Source organism: Apium graveolens, chromosome 8, assembly GCF_009905375.1.
Source record: "Apium graveolens cultivar Ventura chromosome 8, ASM990537v1, whole genome shotgun sequence".
NCBI lineage: Eukaryota > Viridiplantae > Streptophyta > Magnoliopsida > Apiales > Apiaceae > Apium > Apium graveolens.
Genome location: NC_133654.1, coordinates 130,397,002 through 130,420,710, shown reverse-complemented (window position 1 = coordinate 130,420,710; position 23,709 = coordinate 130,397,002). Strand labels below are relative to the sequence as shown.

Here is a 23,709-nt window from a genome sequence, read left to right as displayed (position 1 = left end):
GGCAAGGCACTTGTCACAAAGAAGAAAAGCTGGATAGACACTTCAGATTCTGAACATGAGGTGAACTATACCCGGATAGCAAATGCTGATAGCAGCCCTGAAACTGCTGAATTGAAGGTACCTCAAACAACTTATGCCTTTTATACTGATGATATTACTGAGTTGAGATTGTATATTAAAACCATGTTCATTAGTTATAGAGATCAGACTTTAACATGTGAAAGATTAATATCTGAAAATCTTGCTTATAAAAAGAGAAATGATTATTTAGAAAAGGAGTTAGATTTACTTCATCAAACTAAGAAAGAAAAAGATGATGCTTTATATGTTAGAGATGGAGTGTTAAAATTGAATGAATTTCTAAAAGCTGACTTAGAAAAGGAAAGAGAAATTATCAGAACTTGGACTAACTCTGGCAGAACAACTCAGAATTTATTAAGTAGTGGAAACTGGAAAAAGGGCTTAGGTTATAGAGATGATAAAAGTGAGAAAGGAACTTAACAAATTGAGCCAATTATTGTTAAACAAACTGATAAGCCAAAGGTAAATCCTGTTAAGTTTGTAGCAAAAACTGTAAAGTCTGATTCTGAAAAGATGAAAGAGACTGTGACAGAAGTTAAGGATAAGTCAACTTCTGACAAATTAAAATAGGATAAATCAGCTAAAGTCAACATAGGCTTAATGACAAAGAAGCAGCTTAAGCATAAGCTGAAAGAGATTAGGAATGTCAACAAGGTAAAGGAAGTTAGGAAAAATAGGAATGGAAAGGAAGGTGTGAACAAAAGGTGTGAACAAAAGCAATAATTATATGCCTGTTCCTAATGCTCCTAGAAAGAAATTTTATAACTGTGGAAACTCTAACCATCTTGCTTCTTTTTGCAGGAAGAATAAAGATATAAACTCTTTACCTCATAGATCAGGAGTTAAGAGTCAGTCTGTTAGGAATATCATAGTTTGTACTATGATTATTATAAAATAAAACCTTCTTTGAAGAAAGTTACTTTAATTCCTTCTAGTGTAAAGTCTGATGCAAAGTCTGATATAAGTTCTGATAAACAGCATGTTAGCATAATCTCTGAAATTAAATCCGCTGCAAATGCTAACAAACTTAAAAAGGCCAAAGGATCCAAGCAAGTCTGGGTCCTTAAAACTAACCATTAGTGGTCTTTGTGATTGCAGGGCAACAGGAAAAACATCCTAATACTGGACAGTGGATGTTCAGGACATATGACTGGAAATAAAGCCCTGCTATCAGACTTTGTGGAGAAAGCTGGCCCAGGAGTTTCTTATGGAGATGCCAACATGGGAAAAACTCTGGGATATGGCAATATATGTCACACCCCCGACTTAAACAGAAAAATAAATATAGCTATTACATCATTTTAATGAAGGATACACAACCAATCCAAGATCTTACAGTTTAGGGTTTGGAACAGCCCATCACTACCAGCTATTACATCTGATTACAAATACCGAATCCTCACAGCTATTATTACTTATTCTACCTGAGCTCAAACATAAGCATCAGCATCACAGGTCTTACGGGCAGTCTGCTTGAATCTAACCATAGCTGCTAGCTGTAATATCAGGGTAAAGCAAGAAGTGGGCCAAAAGCTCAACAAGTGCTAACAGTACAACGCAAAACATAAATCGAGATATACCTTTAGGAATGACAATGGAAAGACATAATCAATGATAATGAGAGATAAAACTTATGTGAGTTGGCATCATTTTGCTTGCATCAAAACAATTTTAAAATCATTCTTAATCAAAATCATTTTATGACGCTACAGATTACAGCCGGTGATCAGCCGCGAAGTAATCCCGAACCTCGCTGGGTTCTAAAACATTATTGGGAATCCCTAGGCAACTTTTAAGCCTAATATAAGTGTGGAAAGGACTCGCGTCTCAGTCCAGATCCACCATTCAAAGAAAACATTTATCCCCCTTTGGGACTGAAAAATCCACATTTTAATCATTTTAAAAACTGATGCCGATTTATGACAAAATCTCTTTCGACTGTAATCATTTTTATCAAGGGATTATAGATCAACTTGAAACACTGGAAATATGACACTAAATCTCAGGGCCATGATCCACTAGACTTTACTATATTAGGGTAATTGAGAGGTTTCCATAAACAAGAACTTTGACAAGGAAATTGAGCAAGGCTATTGGATAATATGAAAGAGTAATGCCAAACTAGGCTTAAAGCAATGGTTGTAGACAAGGTATAGGTATTAGAACATCAAGAAGATAAGCATCACTGGTTCCAATAGGATAGAGGTGTTAAAATATAAAGAAAGTGATCATCAGCTCAAGATATAACAGGGTATCAAGCTTTAGGGTAAGGATAGGGTTATCAAACAATCATGAATGAATTTAAGAAATGATTGGCTTTTAGGTATCAAGATAAAGTTTCTATCGAGGTTATTTCAAGAGTTGAATCAAAGCATCAGGGTGCAATATCAAGATTTCTCAGGGATCAATAGCATGATAATCAAAAGGATCAATAAAGTATTATAACAAATCTCTATTTTATCATGGCATTAAACTATCATGAAAGACTTTTGAACTACTTGCAATACGTACTCGAGGGTTCATGGCATCTCTATGTAACTCAAAGATAAACAAAAGATACGCTTGATTTAAATATATCAAAATGACTCAGGATAATTGCATCGATATATATATGAACTGTTTACAGTAAATACGAAGGTCAAGTTGAATCACTTGCCTTGAGATAGACTGTTCTGGTCTGACTGGTAGGAGCAACAACTGGAGCTTCACTCGACTTTTATGGCAAGTTTTCCCTCGTCTCGAGATCCTACATAAATAATAATAATCCTCATTATAATATATTCTTACCAACTTAACCTATTTACAACCCGAAATTAAACATGGATGGCACTTAGGCCTATACGCACTTAATTCATATCCACCATTATATTTTCAAATGTACACACGTAGCCACATAATCACATATCGTATATTAATACCAAATAACATCATATACACCATAATGCCACACTAGGCTTGGATGATCTCGACTCACCACTTAAGTCACTTGGTCGCTAACTAAACAAAGTCTTCAAATTTGGGCTTCCTAACTCAATGTGCCTTTCCTAAATTATCCAAAACCTATTGACCCTCACTTGTGCCTTTTGCTCTACTGACCTTATACTATCTTACAACTATGGTGGTCGACCTAATACTCACTTCTAAGTGTTCTAAAGCTATGTGATAAGTGAAAGTGCTCACTGGTGCAAATTTCAGAATGGTAACTAAGGTTTCTTGAGTGCATTAGACACTCTTAAACTACAAGTTTTTCTTCAAAATTTTTACACAAGACTCTCCTGACCTAAGGGCATCTCACAAGCTTGATGTGGCTCAAAGGCCTGGCTTGGGCCTAAGCTAAAAGTCCAAGGTTCCCCTGTTTTCTGGGCAGAAAATGCCCTGACTTGAATTAACTTGTGACACATGGTTCTAGCTCATATCCTATGAACTATGGTTGGAAAAACTTCTCTGACATACCCTCTAACTAAGGCCCAATTGGGCCTAATGAGGGCCTACCCATGACATGGCCAAATCTCCCTATTTCTAAGTTGCAACAAAACTGTCCCCTGCTGGACAGATTTTGTTATTCTACTTGTGCACCTAACCAAATGACATGCAAACCTCCAACCAACTCCTAAAACCTATTATATACTCCCCATACTAACTTCTGGTAGCTTGGGCCTCAAAGTTCACATCAATGACATGGTCAAAACTCACTCTAAACCTTAGGGTACTAAACTGATTTTTCTGCAGAAACTATAACTCTCATTTTTCCAAGGCTTTGACTTGACAAACCTATCTAACAACAACTCAAAACTTAAACAAAGACTTATACATGGTATTCTACTGAACTAACTCCCTTTTTCTCAAAATAACCTTGGTGAGATCATCCTTACCTAAGGTGCAACTATGGCAAAACAAAAGAGACTACTCTTTACAAATCACAAACCTTTATGCTCTTGAAGCAACAAGATATATATATTTTTTTATAATAGATAACCACGAATTATTACCATGCAATAAGAAGTATAAATCAATATTAATACATTATTCCTACTGAAATTAAGGCTCACTAACAACATGAATCTAAATGATCAAAACTTCCAAAAAAAATCAAAAGTGATTTACATGCATGCATGCTTTCGGATCTTTCAAGCCAAAGCAACATGATTTCCAAATAAATTTTTATCATAATTCAACATGCAAGCCTAACATGGATTACAACTAAATGATCAACTAGCATGCAAAAGGGTTTTATCAAGCTTTTACTATAAAATTCACGTTATCATCACAAAATACACAAAAATGTAACAAGGCAACAAAACACCATCCATTTGGCTCCTATCAAGTCATGGCCGAATGGATTAGGGTAAGAACAACATTTCATAAGTGTAACACTCTTATGTCTAGCCATTCTTGACCCTATGATACTATATCTCATGGTGAAAGCCTTAGATTCACAAGAATCAAGGAGGTTCACTTTGAGTTTAACAAAAACATCACCATGCAAGGTCAAAACATAGGTTTTTCACTCTAAACTTTTGAAATATATATAAGAATAACATATAGGGAGTAAAATTACTTGGATATAAGATGATTGTTTGAGTGAGAGTTGAAGAAAGAAGGGGATGGGGCTCGGTTTTGGTGGTTGCCGAGAGGGGAGGGGAAAAACCGAGAGGTGAGGGAGGAGGGAGGGAGAAGAGAGTGAAGTGGTGGGGTGAAGTGAGGTGATGATCACTTCTTGGACTTGTTTTTATGCATTGATTTGACTATAATGTGAGTGGGTTTGAGATTTTACAAGAGTAACCCTCCAATATAGTTAGGTAGATTTGCATGCAAGGGTAAAGGGGTAAATTGGTTAGCAAAATGTGAGTTAGTGGGGTTGAGAATGTCTTCTTTGCCCTTTGATTAAATAGAAGAGAGTTTGCATGCAAGGTTATTCATGTAATTTGATAAATACGAAAACTAAAATTTATAATGATTTATTTTTATAAAATAAAATACAAGTTCAAAAATTATAAAATTTATACCATAAATTAACTTGTATTTTTAGAGACTTTATAAAATCATTTTCAAAATTTGTGAACAAAATGCCTTTTAAAAGAAGATTTTTCCAAAGCTTAGAATATTCCTTATAAATCAAAAATAAAGAAATTAAATAAACTCTTGCTTTGAAAAATCATATACTACCCAAAGCAAATTTATAATGCAGAAATTTTCACTCACCCAAACGTACAATCATTGAATATATTTTCATTTGACTTAATATTATACCAAATTCACAAATAATATTACATAAAATGCCGGTCGTAACATCCTCTCCCTCTTAAGGGATTCTGTCCCCAGAATCTAAGAGAACAGATGAGGATACCGGGAACGCATATCAGACTCTAACTCCCAAGTCGACTCTTCGACCTTAGGGTTCCTCCAAAGTACTTTTACTAACTTTACTGACTTATTTCTAAGACTCTTTACTTGCCAGTCGAGTATTTTAACCGGTTGCTCCACAAATGACAGGTCTGCCTGAATTTCTACGGGTTATTCTATCACATGGCTAGTGTCAGGATTATATTTCTTAAGTAACGACACATGGAGCACATTATGCACATGCCGATACTGAGGTGGTAAGGCCAACTCGTAGGCCACCTTTCCTACTTGACTCAAAATCTCAAAAGGACCTATGTATCTAGGTGCTAACTTTCCTTTCTTGCCATATCTCATCAACCCTTTCCTAGGTGACACCTTTAGCAACACAGCTTCGCCAATTTGGAATTGAACATCCTTACGCGCTGGATCCGCATACTTCCTCTATCTATCTTGAGCAGCAAACAACCTTTTCTGAATTAACTTGACTGAGTCATGCAACTGTTGTACCAATTCTGAGCCGAGAATTCTTCCTTCTCCTACTTCATCCCAACTTGTTGGTGATCTACATTTTCGCCCGTACAAAGCTTCATATGGTGGCATGCCGATACTGGAATGATAGCTGTTGTTATATGAGAATTCAATCAATGGCAGGTGGTCGTCCCAACTTCCTGCAAAATCGATTGCACAACTGCGCAACATGTCTTCGATTGTTTGAATCGTCCTTTCGCTCTGACCATCAGTCTGCGGGTGATACGCCGTGCTCATATTCAACTTCGTGCCAAGACATTCCTGGAATTGCTTCCAGAATCTCGAGTTAAATCGGGGATCTCTGTCTGAAACTATTGATACGGGTACTCCATGCCTTAATACGATTTCGTGCACATACAGATGAACCAACTTGTCCAGTGATGACTTCTCATTTATTGGAAGGAAATGCGCCGACTTCGTAAGACGATCAATTATAACCCATATTGCGTCATGTCCGGATTTTGTTCGCGGTAGCCCTACTATAAAGTCCATAGCGATATTTTCCCATTTCCATTCTGGAATCTTCAGGGGCTGAATTAATCCGCTTGGTCGTTGATGTTCTGCCTTTACTTTCTGACAAGTATAGCACTTCGCAACCCATTCTGCCACGTCTCGCTTCATATTTGGCCACCAAAAGTTCTTCTTTAAGTCTTGATACATCTTGGTGCTTCCCGGGTGGATTGAAAATTTCGAATGGTGGGCTTCACGGAGGATCTTATTCTTTAATTCAGGTACATGAGGAATCCATATTCTGGATGAAAACCTTAGTATTCCTTGCTCATCCCTTTTAGTATTAATCTCTTCTCCAGATAACTGATTTTTCTCTTTTTCCATTACTTCCTCTTGACACTTCTTTATCTTTTCCATTAGTGTTGGCTGAAAGGTCATTGCACGAAAAACTTCTTTGACTTTCCCATAAGCACAAAGTTCCAATTCCAATTTTCCGATTTCTTCAGATAACTCTTTTGATGTTATCATCATATTCAATCTCTCCTTCCGACTCAGCGCATCGGCCACTACGTTCGCCTTTCCAGGATGGTAATTTATCGAACAGTCATAGTCCTTGATCAATTCCAGCCATCTCCTCTGCCTCATATTGAGCTCTTTCTGAGTAAAAATGTACTTTAAACTCTTGTGATCCGTGTAGATTTCACACTTCTCTCCATAGAGATAGTGTCTCCAAATCTTGAGTGCGAACACTATGGCGGCTAGTTCCAAGTCATGCGTCGGATACTTTAACTCGTGCGGCTTCAACTGTCTTGACGCATATGCTATTACCTTACTGTGTTGCATCAACACACAACCCAAACCCTTATGTGAAGCGTCGCTGAATATTACAAAATTCCCTTGATCATCTGGAAGTACCAACACCGGAGCTGTTACCAACTTCTGTTTTAACTCTTGAAAGCTATTTTCACATTCTGCACTCCATTCAAACTTTTGATTCTTTCTGGTTAACTTGGTCAATGGCGTGGCGATCTTCGAGAAATCCTTGATGAATCTTCTATAGTATCCGGCCAATCCTAGAAAACTTCGCACTTCCGTAGGAGTCTTTGGCCTCTCCCAACTCATAAATGCCTCAATCTTCGCCGGATCCACTTTAACTCCCTCATTTCCAATAACATGCCCCAAAAATTGAACTTCCTTTAACCAAAACTCACATTTGGTAAACTTGGCATACAACTTCTCTTGTCGGAGTATCTCCAATGCTATCCAGAGGTGCTGCTTATGTTCTTCTTCCGACTTAAAATAAATAAGGATGTCATCAATAAATACCACGACAAATTTATCCAAATACTTCTTAAATACTCGATTCATCAGATCCATAAATGCGGCCGGAGCGTTGGTCAATCCAAACGGCATTACTAGGAATTCATAATGCCCATATCTGGTCCTAAATGCGGTCTTGGGAATATCTTCTTCCTTGATCTTTAATTGATGGTATCCTGATCTCAAATCAATCTTCGAAAAGCATTTTGCTCCCTTTAACTGATCAAAAAGGTCATCTATCCTTGGTAGTGGGTAGCGGTTCTTGATCGTTACTTTATTCAACTCCCGGTAATCTATGCATAGACGCATACTCCCATCTTTCTTCTTCACAAAGAGAACAGGTGCTCCCCATGGCGACGTACTTGGTCGTATCACTCCCTTATCCAATAATTCTTATAGCTGGCTCGCCAACTCTTTCATTTCTGCTGGTGCCATCCTATACGGAGCCTTTGAAACTGGTTTCATGCGTGGAGCAAGGTTGATCTCGAACTCAATTTGTCGATCTGGTGGTAAGCCTGGTAGTTCGTCGGGAAACACATCGGGGAACTCATTAACTACAGGAATATCTTCCATGCTGGGGCTGCCTCTCTCTGAATCCACTACATATGCTAGGAACGACTCACAACCTTTTCTAAGTAACTTCTTAGCCTGAATAATTGTAAGAAATAGTTGCTCTTGCCTCTGCCCCTTAAATACTACCTTCTCTCCACTCTTCATCTTTAAATACACTCTCTTGGTCTTACAATTTATCTGAGCGCTATTCTCTCCTAACCAATCCATTCCTAAAATTATATCAAACTCTCCCAGCTTGAAGAGTATCAAGTCGGCTGAGAACTTATATCCCGAAATATCAATCTCACATTTTGGACAAAATTGATTCACAGGAATCTTCTCTTGGTTCGCAATTACCACATTTACTACCTCACTCATAACCGTTTTATCACATTGGAGCTTATCAACAAAAGATTCTGATATGAAAGATCTTGTTGCTCCCGAATCAATCAATACTTTAGCTTTGACATTATTGAATAAAAGTGTACCTGCTATCACCTCAAAATTCTGAACAGCATCTTTCATCTTTAGATCAAATGTCCTTGCTGTTGCTTGCGGGGTTGGTGCGGGTGGTGGAGGTAATGCCAATACCTCAGCTGGCACGCTTGCACTGGTACTTGCCACGTTCATCAGAGCTCTGACTGGTCCTGTTGCCTTACACTCCCTAGCCATGTGTCCAGTCTTCCCACACTTGTAACACGTAACTCCTGGCTTCGACATCTTGCACTCGTTTGCCAAATGTCCCTTCTGATTGCACCTATAACAGGTCATACTCAGCTTATTGCATACTCCGGGGTGCCTTCTTCCACAGTGCTTGCATTCTGGCCTCTGGAACCTGTTTTCTCCAACTTGCCCTTGGCTTGCCTGATTGTTCCCTTTTGATTCTTGCCTTTTGCCCAAATTTCCCTTCCTTTGAAAATTTCCGCCCTTCTGGAAACCAATCCTCTTTATATTTCGATCTTGCGAACTTCCAGCTTCAGACTTTTCTCCATAAAATGGAACCTTCCTCTTCTTGTTATCCCTCTCTTTCCTTGACTGCATCCCATTATTCTCAATCAGAGCAGCTTTCTGTACTACTCCCGCATAAGTTTCAAGCTCAAACATAGCCACCCTATCTCTGATCCAAGGCTCCAATCCTTGCTGAAATTTCTTTGCTTTTTCTTCCTCAGTGCTAGTATACTTTGTCACAAACCTTGACAACTCAGTGAACTTCTTCTCATATTCCAGTACAGTCATGTTCCCTTGCTTTAACTCAAGAAATTTTAGCTCCATCTGATTTTGCATGTACTTAGGGTAATACTTGTCCAGAAATAACTTCTTAAATCTCTCCCAAGAAACCTGCTGAGTGACTTCCATAGCTTTTACTGATTCCCACCAATAGATGACTTCTCCCTTCAAGAAGTAAGTGGCATACGGCGTCTTCTGATCGTCTCCTAACTGTACCAACTCAAAAGCCCTTTCCATCTCCTTGATCCATGTGTTTGCTATCACTGGATCAGTGGTATCATGAAATACAGGTGGATTCACATTCTGAAAAGCTTTGAAAGTGACAATTTGTCTAGGTGGTACTGGTGGTTGGTGTGGCTCACGGTTATCTTGGTTTTCAATTCGTTGTTGAAGAGTTAGTTGTTGTTGAGCTATAGCATTGGTTTGCTGTTGCAAGGTTTCCAGTAGTCGAAGAATGTTTGGGTCTGTGGTGAAGGTGGTTGTTGGGTTCTTCTTTTTGGGAGGCATGATCCTGAAATAAGAGTTGTGTCATAACAGATATGAATGATAAAATGATTCGAGGGTATCGCATGGCATTCTCATTTACATATGGGGTCAAGTTTCCAAATTAAGCAGATATGATGATAAAAACATAAAATAACAGTTGAGAGCAAATGGAACAATAGCACATAATTATTGAAATTTTAAAGGTCACAGTACATAGGATTGGGACATAGTCTGATTCTAGGAATAACAGGCTTATTTAAAGGAAAGACGGAAACAACTGGGGATTCCATAGAGTCTGATAGTACAACAACATGAAAGGTAAATGGAAAGAACTAAGGCTCCACTCCATCTGAACGGGGCTTGGTAGTCTTTTCCTCTCGAAGCGTCTTCACCATGCTCTGGAGCTCATCTGCCACCATCTGAATGACATACTGGTTGGTACGGTCCCGGTGTGCTGGCATCTCTTCAAGCTTAGCGTTGACGTACTGAACCAAGGTCTCAAGTCTCGCAATCATCTGCTCCTTGGGCTTCCCTTCGTAGTTTCGGCTGTCCGGATACACGTTCTTCAGTCGGTCTATCAGTCGGTCGTACTTGCCCTGAAGCATGTCGAACTCGCGCCTCAACTCAGCATACACGGAGAAAGCAATAGTGTCGTCCGACCCAGAGGATGACGAGGAATGCGCCCTTTGCTGACAACCAATAAGAGGAGTATTAATAATAATTTACTTAACCTACTCTCTCGCATAATATCTATAACCTACACACAAATCCTATAACCTATTTGGGCTGTCCAGGGACTCTAAACCGTAGCTCTGATACCAAAACCTGTCACACCCCCAACTTAAACAGAAAAATAAATATAGCTATTACATCATTTTAATGAAGGATACACAACCAATCCAAGATCTTACAGTGTAGGGTTTGGAACAGCCCATCACTACCAGCTATTACATCTGATTACAAATACCGAATCCTCACAGCTATTATTACTTATTCTACCTGAGCTCGAACATAAGCATCAGCATCACAGGTCTTACGGGCAGTCTGCTTGAATCTAACCATAGCTGCTAGCTGTAATATCAGGGTAAAGCAAGAAGTGAGCCAAAAGCTCAACAAGTGCTAACAGTACAACGCAAAACATAAATCGAGATATACCTTTAGGAATGACAATGGAAAGACATAATCAATGATAATGAGAGATAAAACTTATGTGAGTTGGCATCATTTTGCTTGCATCAAAACAATTTTAAAATCATTCTTAATCAAAATCATTTTATGACGCTACGGATTACAGCCGGTGATCAGCCGCGAAGTAATCCCGAACCTCGCTGGGTTCTAAAACATTATTGGGAATCCCTAGGCAACTTTTAAGCCTAATATAAGTGTGGAAAGGACTCGCGTCTCAGTCCAGATCCACCATTCAAAGAAAACATTTACCCCCCTTTGGGACTGAAAAATCCACATTTTAATCATTTTAAAAACTGATGCCGATTTATGACAAAATCTCTTTCGACTGTAATCATTTTTATCAAGGGATTATAGATCAACTTGAAACACTGGAAATATGACACTAAATCTCAGGGCCATGATCCACTAGACTTTACTATATTAGGGTAATTGAGAGGTTTCCATAAACAAGAACTTTGACAAGGAAATTGAGCAAGGCTATTGGATAATATGAAAGAGTAATGCCAAACTAGGCTTAAAGCAATGGTTGTAGACAAGGTATAGGTATTAGAACATCAAGAAGATAAGCATCACTGGTTCCAATAGGATAGAGGTGTTAAAATATAAAGAAAGTGATCATCAGCTCAAGATATAACAGGGTATCAAGCTTTAGGGTAAGGATAGGGTTATCAAACAATCATGAATGAATTTAAGAAATGATTGGCTTTTAGGTATCAAGATAAAGTTTCTATCGAGGTTATTTCAAGAGTTGAATCAAAGCATCAGGGTGCAATATCAAGATTTCTCAGGGATCAATAGCATGATAATCAAAAGGATCAATAAAGTATTATAACAAATCTCTATTTTATCATGGCATTAAACTATCATGAAAGACTTTTGAACTACTTGCAATACGTACTCGAGGGTTCATGGCATCTCTATGTAACTCAAAGATAAACAAAAGATACGCTTGATTTAAATATATCAAAATGACTCAGGATAATTGCATCGATATATATATGAACTGTTTACAGTAAATACGAAGGTCAAGTTGAATCACTTGCCTTGAGATAGACTGGTCTGGTCTGACTGGTAGGAGCAACAACTGGAGCTTCACTCGACTTTTATGGCAAGTTTTCCCTCGTCTCGAGATCCTACATAAATAATAATAATCCTCATTATAATATATTCTTACCAACTTAACCTATTTACAACCCGAAATTAAACATGGATGGCACTTAGGCATATACGCACTTAATTCATATCCACCATTATATTTTCAAACGTACACACGTAGCCACATAATCACATATTGTATATTAATATCAAATAACATCATATACACCATAATGCCACACTAGGCTTGGATGATCTCGACTCACCACTTAAGTCACTTGGTCGCTAACTAAACAAAGTCTTCAAATTTGGGCTTCCTAACTCAATGTGCCTTTCCTAAATTATCCAAAACCTATTGACCCTCACTTGTGCCTTTTGCTCTACTGACCTTATACTATCTTAAAACTATGGTGGTCGACCTAATACTCACTTCTAAGTGTTCTAAAGCTATGTGATAAGTGAAAGTGCTCACTGGTGCAAATTTCAGAATGGTAACTAAGGTTTCTTGAGTGCATTAGACACTCTTAAACTACAAGTTTTTCTTCAAAATTTTTACACAAGACTCTCCTGACCTAAGGGCATCTCACAAGCTTGATGTGGCTCAAAGGCCTGGCTTGGGCCTTCTTGGGCCTAAGCTAAAAGTCCAAGGTTCCCCTGTTTTTCTGGGCATAAAATGCCCTGACTTGAATTAACTTGTGACACATGGTTCTAGCTCATATCCTATGAACTATGGTTGGAAAAACTTCTCTGACATACCCTCTAACTAAGGCCCAATTGGGCCTAATGAGGGCCTACCCATGACATGGCCAAATCTCCCTATTTCTAAGTTGCAACAAAACTGTCCCCTGCTGGACAGATTTTGTTATTCTACTTGTGCACCTAACCAAATGACATGCAAACCTCCAACCAACTCCTAAAACCTATTATATACTCCCCATACTAACTTCTGGTAGCTTGGGCCTCAAAGTGCACATCAATGACATGGTCAAAACTCACTCTAAACCTTAGGGTACTAAACTGATTTTTCTGCAGAAACTATAACTCTCATTTTTCCAAGGCTTTGACTTGACAAACCTATCTAACAACAACTCAAAACTTAAACAAAGACTTATACATGGTATTCTACTGAACTAACTCCCTTTTTCTCAAAATAACCTTGGTGAGATCATCCTTACCTAAGGTGCAACTATGGCAAAACAAAAGAGACTACTCTTTACAAATCACAAACCTTTATGCTCTTGAAGCAACAAGATATATATATTTTTTTATAATAGATAACCACGAATTATTACCATGCAATAAGAAGTATAAATCAATATTAATACATCATTCCTACTGAAATTAAGGCTCACTAACAACATGAATCTAAATGATCAAAACTTCCAAAAAAAATCAAAAGTGATTTACATGCATGCATGCTTTCGGATCTTTCAAGCCAAAGCAACATGATTTCCAAATAAATTTTTATCATAATTCAACATGAAAGCCTAACATGGATTACAACTAAATGATCAACTAGCATGGAAAAGGGTTTTATCAAGCTTTTACTATAAAATTCACGTTATCATCACAAAATACACAAAAATGTAACAAGGCAACAAAACACCATCCATTCGGCTCCTATCAAGTCATGGCCGAATGGATTAGGGTAAGAACAACATTTCATAAGTGTAACACTCTTATGTCTAGCCATTCTTGACCCTATGATACTATATCTCATGGTGAAAGCCTTAGATTCACAAGAATCAAGGAGGTTCACTTTGAGTTTAACAAAAACATCACCATGCAAGGTCAAAACATAGGTTTTTCACTCTAAACTTTTGAAATATATATAAGAATAACATATAGGGAGTAAAATTACTTGGATATAAGATGATTGTTTGAGTGAGAGTTCAAGAAAGAAGGGGATGGGGCTCGGTTTTGGTGGTTGCCGAGAGGGGAGGGGAAAAACCGAGAGGTGAGGGAGGAGGGAGGGAGAAGAGAGTGAAGTGGTGGGGTGAAGTGAGGTGATGATCACTTCTTGGACTTGTTTTTATGCATTGATTTGACTATAATGTGAGTGGGTTTGAGATTTTACAAGAGTAACCCTCCAATATAGTTAGGTAGATTTGCATGCAAGGGTAAAGGGGTAAATTGGTTAGCAAAATGTGAGTTAGTGGGGTTGAGAATGTCTTCTTTGCCCTTTGATTAAATAGAAGAGAGTTTGCATGCAAGGTTATTCATGTAATTTGATAAATATGACAACTAAAATTTATAATGATTTATTTTTATAAAATAAAATACAAGTTCAAAAATTATAAAATTTATACCATAAATTAACTTGTATTTTTAGAGACTTTATAAAATCATTTTCAAAATTTGTGAACAAAATGCCTTTTAAAAGAAGATTTTTCCAAAGCTTAGAATATTCCTTATAAATCAAAAATAAAGAAATTAAATAAACTCTTGCTTTGAAAAATCATATACTACCCAAAGCAAATTTATAATGCAGAAATTTTCACTCACCCAAACGTACAATCATTGAATATATTTTCATTTGACTTAATATTATACCAAATTCACAAATAATATTACATAAAATGCCGGTCGTAACAATATCAATCTTGGGAATGTCATCATTGAAACAGTAGCTCTTGTCTCAGGACTTAAACACAATCTGCTAAGTGTGAGTCAAATCTGTGACAGAGGTTATCATGTGGATTTCTTTGAAGAACACTATGAAGTTGTAAGCAATTCTACAAGCAAAGTAGTTCTGAAAGGTTACAGGCATGGTAACATTTATAGAGCCAGACTTTCAACAAGTTCTGATGGTTCTGCAATCTTTCTGTTGAGTAGAGCATCAATTGAAGAAAGCTGGAATTGGCACAAAAGACTCTCTCATTTAAATTTCAACAATATAAATGAGCTTGTAAAGAAAGATCTTGTGAGAGGACTGCCAAAATCAGTATTTGCTCCTGATGGCCTTTGTGATTCTTGTCAAAAGGTAAAACAAAGAAAATCTTCATTCAAGAGCAAAACTGAATTTTCAATTCTTGAGCCTTATCACCTACTGCATGTTGATCTATTTGTTCCAGTCAATGTCATGTCTATTGCAAAGAAGAAATATGTTATGGTTATAGTGGATGAGTTCACAAGGTACACTTAGGTGTATTTATTGCACAAGAAGAATGAAACTCCATCTACTCTAACTGATCATGTCAGATAGCTGGATAAGTTGGTCAAAGATTCTGTTAAAATTATAAGAAGTGATAATGACACTGAGTTCAAGAATTCAATTATGGAAGAGTTCTGCAAAGAGCATGGAATTAAACAGGAATTTTCTGTACCTGAAACTCCACAGCAAAATGGAGTTGTAGAAAGAATCTATTAACTTGTATATTTTGCATAATTTACAAGTTGGGGGAGATTGTTTGATATATTTGAGATGCCATGTCTAATATGATTCATGTTTAGTTTTCAGATCTTAACAAATAGGACATATCAGGACTTACTGAAATCAGGACTTACTGGAAGTCAGAACTTAATATCAGAACTTAAGGTCATATCAAAACTTAAGTGCGGGAAGACTTTCATATAAGGAAGGAAGCTGATTTACAGTAGAGGATCGAGACTAAAACAAAAGAAGATATGCATGGAAAGAGTTAGAAGACTGGAAGACTTGTAGAAGATATCTGATTGATATATTTTAGGAGACAGAATTGTATTCCATATCAATTAGAAGTTATCTTGTAACTGTGTACTATATAAACACAGACTTAGGGTTTACACTATATGTGTTATCATTATCGAGAAGATTATACATTATAACCTAGCAGCTCTTAGTGATATTTGTTCATCACTGAGAGAGAACAACATTTCTTATTGTAACAGATTTTATTCAATATACTTGATCTTTGTTATATACTTGTGTTAAATCGATTTGATTGTATTAACACTGTATTCAACCCCCTTCTACAGTGTTGTGTGACCTAACAACCATAGACAATAGCCAGAAGTTCTTTCTCAGTAGTGGTGTAGTTCAGTTGAGCACCATTAAGAGTCTTACTAGCATAGTAGACTACATGAAACATGTTGTTCTTCCATTGCCAAAGAACTGCTCCAACTGCATAGTCACTTGCATCGCACATCATTTCAAATGGTTTAGACCAATCAGGTGCAGTTATGACAGGTGTCGTAATCAAAATCTTCTTCAGTGATCAAAAACAGCAAGACACTCATCATCAAACTTGAAAAGAACGTCTTTCTCTAGTAAATTGCACAACGGCTTTGAAATCTTCGAGAAGTCCTTGATGAATCGCCTTTAGAAACCCGCATGATAAAGAAAACTGTGAATTCCTTTAACAGAAATTGGTGGAGGAAGATTTTTGATAACCCCCACCTTGGCTTTATCCACCTCCAGACCCTTACTAGAAACCTTGTGACCAAGAATGATGCCTTGGTGCACCGTGAAATGACATTTCTCCCAATTGAGAACCAAGTTGGTTTCAACACACCTTTTCAGTACTAACCCAAGATTGTGCAAGCATTCATCATAAGAAGTTCCAAAGACCGAGAAATCGTCCATGAACACTTCTACGTTATTTTCAATCATATCAGAGAAAATAGCCATCATGCATCTCTGAAAAGTGGCTGGTGCTCCACTTAGCCCAAAAGAAACTCTTCGGAAAGCAGAAGTACTAAAAGGAAATGTGAATGTAGTATTTTCATGATCTTCTGGAGCGGTACAAATCTGATTATATCCCGAATAACCATCCAGAAGACAATAGTAATCATGATTACCTAACCTATCAATCATCTGATCAATGAAAGGAAGAGGAAAGTGATCCTTCCTTGTGGCCTTGTTCAGCTTTTTATAATCCACTCTCCACCACGTGACTATTCGTGTAGGAATAAGCTCATTCTTCTCATTTGCTACCACAGTGATACCACCTTTCTTTGGCACACACTGAACTGGGCTCACCTATGAACTATCAGAATTAGGATAGATGATCCCTGCATCTAGCCACTTGAGGATTTCCTTCTTCACAACCTCTTTCATGATCGGATTTAGCCTTCGCTGTTGCTGAACAGTAGGCTTGCTTCCTTCCTCTAGCAGAATTTTATGCAGACAATAAGAAGGGCTGATTCCCTTGATATCTGCTATAGTCCAACCAATTTCCGATTTAAACTCTCTAAGAATTCTCAAAAGCTTCTCCTCAGCGGTACCTGAAAGGTCAGATACAATAATAATAGGCAAAGTAGATGCATCGCCTAAAAATGCATACCTCAAATGTTCAGGTAAAGGCTTAAGCTCAAGAGTAGGAGCTTCCTCAATAGATGGCTTGAGGCGCTTCGGAGAACTTTTCAGCTCCTCCAATCCGAGAGATTCAAAAGGCATATCCATCTTTCGATTCCAGGGAGAAGCATTCAAATATTGCAAGTGCTCATCACCTTTGTCATCTTCGCTATCAGAATTCCCCAATAAGGCCTTCTCTAAGGCATCAGACCTTAGCAATCGACCGAGTTCAGAATTCACCACAGAATCGACCATCTCCACCTTAAAAAACTCCTCATTTTGTGTAGGGAATTTCATGGCATTGAACACATTAAAAGTTACATCTTGATTTATAACTCACATGGTGAGTTCACCTTTTTGCACATCTATCAAGGTTCGGCCAGTAGCCAAGAAAGGTCTTCCCAAGATTATGGGAATCTTCTTATCCTCCTCGAAATTCAAGAATTACAAAATCAGCAGGGAAGATGAGTTTATCCACCTTGACCAAGACATCCTCCACAATACCTCACGGATATGTAATAGAACGGTCAGCCAACTACAAAGTCATGTAAGTAGGCTTTGGATCAGGCAAGTCCAACTTCTTGAAGATTGACAAGAGCATCAAATTGATGCTAGCTACCAAGTCACATAGACACTTATCAAATGATACCTTTCCAATGGTGCAAGGAATAGTGAAGCTTCAAGGATCCTTAAGCTTCAGAGGTAATTTTTGTTGCAGCACCGCACTGCATTCCTCCGTGAGAGCAACGGTCTCTAAGTCATCAAGCTTCACCTTCCTAGAGAGAATACCTTTCATAAACTTCACGTAACTAGGCATTTGTTCAAGAGCTTCAGCGAAAGGTATGTTGATGTGAAGTTTCTTGAACACCTCCAAAAACTTCACAAACTGCTTATCCAGTTTTTTCTTCTGCAGCCTCTTAGGAAAAGGAGGTGGATGATAGATCTGTTTCTCCCCTGTATTACCCTCAGGAGGAGTGTGCTCAACAATAGTCTTCCTTGGTTCCACTTTTGCTTCCTTCTGCACTTCTTTTCTTTAGCCTCCACTTCAGAATCTGGAGTCTTAGCTTTTTCAGGATTCACAACCTTACTAGAGCTCAACATGATTGCTTTAAAATGCTCCTTAGCTTCCTTCTTGCCTGGCACTTCAATATCGCTCGGAAGCGTGCCAGGTTGATGATTCAGTAATGCATTAGCAATTTGCCCAATCTGATTTTCTAAGGCCTTGATTGACACAACTTGGCTCTTGCACATGAGCCTCAACTCCTCCAATTCAGATTTTTCATTAGCTTGAGGTAACAGCTGAAGTTGAAGTTGTTGCCTCGGGGCATATTGCGGTTGCTGAAAACCAGGAGGGTTATACTGCTTTGCTGTGTATGGCTGATAAGATTGTTGCACCGCATTCTGATTGTTGCTCCAGCTGAAGTTAGGATCATTGCGGTTATTTGGATGATAAGTGGCTGGAGCTTGCTGCTGTGATCTCTGAAAGTTGCTCACAAATTGAGCCGATTCACTAAAAATAACACACTGCTCAGTTTCATGTGCTCCCGCACAAAGCTCACTAATGCTAGTGATTTGATTAACTCCATACTTAGCCAAAGAGTCCACTTTCATCGTCAAAGCTTGAAGTTGAGCAGCTATAGCAGTAGTTGTATCCACTTCCAGAATTCCTGCTACTTTGCCTTGCAACATTCTTTTCTGGTATTTATTATATGCCATTAGCTCAATCAACTCATAAGCTTCATTGTAGCTTTTAGCCCATAAGGCTCCACCAGATGCTGCATCGAGCATAGGTCTAGATTGTGCACCTAAATCATTGTAGAAACAGTTTATAATCATCCAATCAGGCATACCATGGTGTGGGAACTTCCTTAGCATATCCTTGTATCAGTCCCAAGCCTCACACAGAGATTCTCCAGTTTGTTGAGCAAACTGAGTAAGAGCATTCCTGATTGCAGCTGTCTTCGGCAAGGAAAAACTTTAGTGAGAAACTTTTGAGCAAGATCCTCCCATTTGGTGATACACCCTGGTGGTAGAGAATGTAACTAGCACTTCGATTTATCCCTCAAAGAGAATGGGAATAGTCGCAGCTTGATAGCATCTTCAGTCACATCTTTGAACTTGAAAGTATCGCAGATCTCGATGAAATCCCTGAGGTGCATATTGGGATCTTCAGTAGGGGAACTCTCAAACTGAACTGAGTTCTGTATCATCTGAATCGTGCTCGACTTGATCTCAAAAGTGTTAGCCGTAATGGCTGGTTTGATGATGTTTGACTGAATATCATTGACCTTTGGCTGAGAATAGTCCACCAAAGCCTTAGGGTTATCTACTTGATCTCCCATCTCTAATAAAGGTGGTTCTTCGATTTTCTCTTCTTCTACTCCTTTCTCTTCATCCTCAAAATCTTCCCTTCACTCCACTATAATTTCTTCCTCGTCTTTATCCAGAATTCTCCTATGAACACGTGAACGCGTATGCATACACAATCGCTAGAGTACCTGAAACACGACAAGAAGAAGAGTAGGTAAGTAACAATGTCCGAGTCAATGAACTTTAATGATCACTCATGACAAGCACATAAACTAAAAGTTAACACTGTAGTCCCCGACAGCGGCGCCAAAAACTTGTTAGGGCTAAACACGCGCTAATATTCACACAAGTATACGCGATCGCAAGTAATATAGAATTATTTCTAGTTCATTCCCACAGAGACTGATTAGGTTAACTTTGTTATTTATGCACTAATACACCGATGATATGGCTATTATTCAATGCTAAGACGATAACAAATTGGGTTTTGATTATTACTATAAATTAAACTAGCAATAATAACTAAGAGAGTGAAAGAGAGTTGGATATTATATGACATAAACATGTGATTCTAACTTCATTAAATACTTCATTCAATAGCCTTATTGATCTTAACCTTAGCATGCAATGGTGATGATACTAATCAGATAAAATGAAACTGCTAAATGCCAACTTTCGTTACACGAAAAACATACTACCAGACATCCACAAAAGAGATAGAAGCTGAATAAACACCAATTATATTGAGACCCTAAATGTCTATAGAATTTGACAACATAATGGCTTAATGCACAAGTTATCTATCATGAATACATAGGGCAAGTAAGATGGTTAAAATTCCCTACGAATCATGCATAACAATAACACATGAACCTATGCTAGCATGGCAAGTTCTAAATCCTTAAATTCACTGTCGCTTCATTAAAGATTAACACACTATCTTTTAAGTTTGCGACGCTTATAAGACGAATAAGCACAACCAATACTAGATTATCATACAATCACCACACACTAAATTATCGAAATAAATTAACTAAAGAAATCCATAAATAAATCCGCTAAAACCCCACGATAATGATTAGCCCATAATCGGACTCATCATCAATGTGGGTTCCGATGAAAGCATGGTATAATAAACATAGTCTTTTTACTGAATAAATAATAAACCAAGTACTAAACAAGAGTATAGGTTCATCACATAAACTATATAATCATATTAGGTCATTTTTAATAGCTGACAAGTCAGAGACGGACCAGAGTGCAAGGAGAAGACGACAAGAGACCTTTAGCACAATTCAATAAAGGCGAAGACGATCTAGTTTATTCTTGTGAATCTTTGTTTTGAGTTGTAATTTGGATGCTTGTTTCTTGTTTTGCTGAACCTATACTCTTGTTTGTACTTGGTTTTATTTATTCGTATAAAGACTACGTTTGTTATATCATGTTTTCATCGGAACCCATGTTGATGATGAGTCCGATTATGGGCTAATCGTTATCGTGAGGTTCTAGCGGATTTATTTATGGATTTCTTTAGTTAAATTGTTTGATGCCTTAGTATGTGGTGGTTGTATGATATCCTAGTATTTGTTGTGTGTATTCGTCTTATGAGCGTCGCGAACTTATTAGATAGTGTGTTAATTCTTAATGAAGCGAAAGTGAATTTAAGGATTTAGAACTTGCCATGCTAGCATAGGTTCATGTATTTGTTATGCATGATTCGTAGGTAATTTTAACCATCTTACTTGCCCTATATAATCAAGATAGATAACTTGTGCTTAAACCGTTATGTTGTCAAATTCTATAGACATATAGGGTCTCAATATAACTGGTGCCTATTCAGCTTCTATCTCTTTTGTGGATGTCTGGTAGAATGGTACTCGTGCAACGAAAGTTTGTGTTTATCAGTTCGTGTTATCTGATTAGTGTCATCACCATTGCATGCTAAGGTTAAGAATAATAAGGCTATTGAATAAAGTATTTAATGAAGTTAGAATCCCTTGTTTTCTATATAGATAAATTCAATCAATCTTATTCTCATAGTTATAATTGTAGCGTAATTCTTAGTTATAAACAATCTCAATTTGTTATCGTCTTAGCATTGGATAATGACCATACATTGTTGCTTAGGTGCATAAATTAGATAGTTAACCAATACAGTCTCTGTGGGAATGAACTAGAAAAGATTCTATACTACTTGCGAACTCGTATACTTGCGTGTATTATTAGCGCGTGTTTAGCGACTAACAAGTTTTTGGCACAGTTGTCGGGGACTGCAGTGTTAATTTATAGTTTATGTGCTTTCCATCAGTGGTGGTTAAAGTTCATTGACTTGGACATTGTTACTTATTTGTTCCTTGTCTGGTTTCAGGTACTCTAGCGAGGGTGTATGCATACGCCTTCGCGTACTCGTAAGAGAACACTGGATAAAGCCAAGGAAGAACTTGTGGTAGTTCGTAGGGAAGTTTTTGAGGAAGAAAAGAAGGTAGAAGAAGAAGAGAAAGTTGAAGAGCCAATTGTAGTAGCTATGGGTGATCAAGCAGAAAATCTGAAGGTTTTGATGGACTATTCTAAGCCTAAGATTAATGACATTCAGTCTAGCATCATCAATCCAGCCATCAGGGCTAACACTTTTGAGATCAAGTCAGGAACGATCCAGATGATACAGAACTCAATTCAGTTTGGGGGTTCTCCTACTGAAGACCCCAACATGCACATCAGGGATTTCATCGAGATCTGCGACACTTTCAAATTCAATGATGTGACTGAAGATGTTATCAAGCTACGACTCTTCCCATTCTCTCTGAGGGAAAAAGCTAAGTGCTGGTTACACTCTCTACCAGCAGGGTCTATCACAACTTGGGAAGATCTTGCTCAAAAGTTTCTCACTAAATTCTTCCCCATGGCGAAGACTGCAGCAATCAGGAATGCTCTTACCCAGTCTGCGCAGCAAACTGGAGAATCTCTATATGAGGCTTGGGATTGATATAAGGAGATGCTAAGGAAGTGCCCACACCATGGCATGCCTGATTGGATGATTATTAACTGCTTCTATAATGGATTGGGTCCTACTTCTAGGCCCATGCTTGATGCAGCATCAGGAGGAGCCTTGTGGGCTAAGAGCTACGATGAAGCCTATGAACTTATTAAACTGATGGCTGCTAATGAGTACCAGAATCCTTCGCAGAGACTGACTCAGGGGAAAGTAGCAGGAATTCTGGTGTTGGACACATCAATTGCTATCGCTGCCCAACTTAAGGCTTTGACAATGAAGGTGGACACATTGGCTAATTATCAAGTTAATCAAATCACTAGTATCTGTGAGCTTTGTGCTTGTGCCCATGAGACTGATCAATGTGCAATTTCTAGTGAATTAGCTCAGTTTGTAAGCAACTTCCAGCGATCGCAGCAACCTGTGCCATCCACCTATCATCCTAACAACCGCAATCATCCTAATTTCAGTTGGAGTAACGCTCAGAATGCGGTTTAACAGCCTTATCAGTAGTATCCAGCTAAGCAGTACAACCCCCTGGTTTTCAGCAACCGCAGTATGCACCATGATAATAACTTCAGCTGCAACCGGCTAATAAAAAATCTGAATTAGAGGAGTCGAAGCTTATGTGCAAGAGTCAAGCTGTTTCTATCAAGACCTTGGAAAATCAAATTAGGCATATTGCCAATGCCTTGCTAAATCGTCAACCTGGTATATTGCCTAGTGACACTGAAGTGCCAGGAAAGAAGGAAGCTAAGGAGCAGGTAAAGGAAATCACTTTGAAGTCTGGGAAGGTTGCGAATCCCGAACAAACTCAAGAGTTGACTGAAGAAGCTGAGGCTGAGAAAGAAGCAAAGCAGCAGGA

General features: G+C 38.1%; 2 non-coding genes across 2 annotated transcripts; one reads left to right on the top strand and one right to left on the bottom strand.

The window, feature by feature from the left end:
• Window positions 1-19,391: 19,391 nt before the first annotated feature.
• Window positions 19,392-19,498, top strand: LOC141682289 (small nucleolar RNA R71). Its single transcript, XR_012559691.1, has one exon. It is a non-coding gene; the product is annotated as a small nucleolar RNA R71 (small nucleolar RNA).
• A 3,271-nt stretch (window positions 19,499-22,769) lies between these two features.
• Window positions 22,770-22,876, bottom strand: LOC141681288 (small nucleolar RNA R71). The gene has a single exon (XR_012558728.1). It is a non-coding gene; the product is annotated as a small nucleolar RNA R71 (small nucleolar RNA).
• Window positions 22,877-23,709: the final 833 nt, after the last annotated feature.